Below are 3,419 nucleotides of genomic sequence, written 5' to 3' on the forward strand. Positions count from 1 at the left end.
TACATTTGTTGGGTGTTTTTTGGGCTTGGGTTAAATTCCTCAGCATCAGGAATGCCATCGTTTCAGCTTTCTTTCTGAGGAATCCTTTGACTTAATCCGAATCTCAAGAGACAGCATCAGGTGGCAGTTGAGATGACAGACACTGTGTGTGCTCGGCCACTGCACTCTCAGAGCTCGGTGCTGGGGAGCCCACCCTCCCAGCCACCTGCCCAGATGGCTTTCCCCTCTCTCTGGAAACAGGCCAAGTGCCAGCCGGGGGCAGCTTCTCCTTCCTACAAGACGCAACAGTCTGTGCCCCGCTAGAACCTCCTTCCATTGTGACACTCATCAGCATGTTCCTGGGCAGTCTGCTCTGTTCCCATTATGTGGATAATACATTATTTTAGAATTTCCTCGGGCCACTCCATAGGACAGAAAGGAGAGGAGATTACAGAGTGAAAGGAAGTACAGTGACAAGGGTGAATGCCACGTTTTGGGTCTGAGATGTCTGGGTTGAAAGGAGATGGGATGATTAGGAAGCAGGCACTGCGTTAGGGATCTGGAAAGCCCAGCTCTGTTATGAAACGCTCCTTTATCCCTTGGCTCCGAGCAGTTAGTGCCATTCCAGAGATGGGATGTTGGAACAGGTGCTGGAAGACCTGTGAGCTTCCTGCCATGGAGGCGTGTGGCAGAGCATCTGCGACCTCTTGCTGGCAGCCATGGAGGCAAAGATTCAAGCTTCAGGCCGGGAACGGTGTCACATACCTGTGGTCCCAGGTACTCAGGAGGCGGAGGCGGGAGCGTCACTTGAGCGCAGGAGCTCGAGGTTGCAGTGAGCTGTGATGGTGTCACTGCACTCCAGCCTGGGCAGCAGAGCAAGACCCTGTCTCTAAAATAAAATACAATAAAATAAATAAAATTCAAGCCTCAAGTGGTGAGTTCAGTTGACATTTTACTCCTCTTCAACTTGGAGATTCTACAACTAAATTGGTCTATTCAGGAGGTCCTTTGTTAACCCAGGATAACTGGTACCAGAAACCGGCCACTCTTAGTAAGTACACTTCAAACACCCAACGTTTCATAGTACATCATGAGCAAAAGGTTTGATTGGGGCTTTACCTTGAAAAAATTAAACTACAAATGAGAAGTAATCGGAAGTTTGTTACGTGTTTAACAAAATTTCCAGCAAGTGTTGATTGAGGGAAGTCCCATTTTTCAGCAAAACCGTCCACAGGAAGCCAGCAACATGTTAATGAAGCTCACTTTTTACCCTCATCAAAAAGAAAAAGAACAATAAAGAAGGAGGAGGAGAGGAAGAAGGAGAAGGAGAAGGAGAAGGAGAAATGGAAGGCTTAGTTTCCCAAGGGCTTCTCAATGTTTTGACATTTTAATCATTCTCTTTTTAAAAAAACTTTCATATACTCTTTCTCTATTTTTTCTTCAGCCAAAGGCTTTGCCAGTGGTTCTCTGGCACCACTTTCTGATTTCTTCTAGCCCTGGGCATATTTTAAATCTGCAGTTTCATTTCACATTTGACTTGCATCCTGTTCACATTGGATGTAAATTGGATGGGCAAGGTTTCATTTCCAGCCTCAAAAATGCCCCCTCCTGGTCTTGCTCTTCCTCCTCACCCCCCACGCTCACCCCCCATCCCCTGTCGGGTTTCTTTGCTCCCACATGTCTGTTCCCAACTCTGTCCCTGTCCGGCTGTTTTGTGCTTGCAGGTGCACATGTGTGCTGGCGGCAGCCCTGCCAGCCATGGGTGCTGCTCCCCTGGGAGCCCACGATGCCTGGGTAGGAAGGGTTGGGAACGGGGACATTAGAGAAGGCTGCTGGGTGAAGCAAGATGCAGAGCAGGGGCACCGACTGAGCACCTTCCGTGTGCTGGGACCACTGGGGGGATGGTGTCTAGCCCCCAAAGCTGCTTCTTGCTGGCACGCCTCACCTCTCTGCCTCTGGGTGTTACACAGGAGGGGACCTCACCTCCTTTAGGGCAGAGCCTGGTGCCACCCAAGACACTCAGAGACTGCCTGCTTGGTGGCCCTCACTTGGATCAAATGCAACTGCCCAGAAGATCCAAATTCATTCCTGTGTTACCATCTTCCTGCCATTCTGGGGGCTCCTGCCTTGTGCCAGGCACTGTGTAAGCACTTTCCATATAAAGCTTTCCGTTACTCTCCCAGTGGCCACGTCATCCTACAGGCAGGGAAACTGAGGTTGGTGCAGGTGGTGAGAAGTGCAGCTGGACTGAGGGCTGCCTCCCTCTGGCCCTGGAGCCCTGGGCTTGATATGACCTCAAGGCACCCAGACCCGTCCTCGTTGCCGGTTGTCCTCCCACCTCCCAGGAAGTGGCGGTGAGATTTAGTGGTTGACATGATGCTAGTCGGCAGGGGCCTTCACAGAGTGATGAAGCCAGGCACTTAGGATAGCCCCAGACCACCATTCCCGACCACCACCCCAGACCACCACCCCAGACCACCACCCCAGACCACCCCCCAGACCACCCCCCAGACCACCCCCCCAGACCACTCCCCCAGACCACCACCCCTGACCACCCCCCAGACCACTCCCCCAGACCACCCCCCCAGACCACTCCCCCAGACCAACCCCCAGACCACTCCCCCAGACCAACCCCCAGACCACTCCCCCAGACCACCCCCCCGACCACCCCCCCCAGACCACCCCCCAGACCATCCCGCCAGACCACTCCCCCAGACCACCACCCCTGACCACCCCCCAGACCAACCCCCAGACCACCCCCCCAGACCACCCCCCTGACCACCCCCCCAGACCACCACCCCAGACCACACCCCCGACCACCCCCCAGACCACTCCCCCAGACCGCCCCCCCAGACCACCCCCCCGACTACCCCCCCAGACCACTCCCCCAGACCACCCCCCAGACCAACCCCCAGACCACTCACCCAGACCAACCCCCCGACCACCGCCCCAGACCACTCCCCAGACCACCCCCCAGACCACCCCCCAGACCACCCCCCGAGACCACCACCCCAGACCACCACCCCAGACCACCCCCCAGACCACCCCCCAGACCACTCACCCAGACCACCCCCCAGACCACCACCCCTGACCAACCCCCAGACCACCCCCCCAGACCACCCCCCAGACCACTCCCCCAGACCGCCCCCCCAGACCACCCCCCCGACTGCCCCCCCAGTCCACTCCCCCAGACCACTCCCCAGACCACCCCCCAGACCACTCACCCAGACCACCCCCCAGACCACTCACCCAGACCACTCCCCAGACCACCACCCCAGACCACCCCCCAGACCACCCCCCAGACCACTCACCCAGACCAACCCCCCGACCACCGCCCCAGACCACTCCCCAGACCACCCCCCAGACCACCCCCCAGACCACCCCCCGAGACCACCGCCCCAGACCACCCCAGACCACCACTCCCAATCACCACCCCAGAC

This window comes from Macaca fascicularis, chromosome 13 (genome assembly GCF_037993035.2).
Source record: "Macaca fascicularis isolate 582-1 chromosome 13, T2T-MFA8v1.1".
Lineage (NCBI taxonomy): Eukaryota > Metazoa > Chordata > Mammalia > Primates > Cercopithecidae > Macaca > Macaca fascicularis.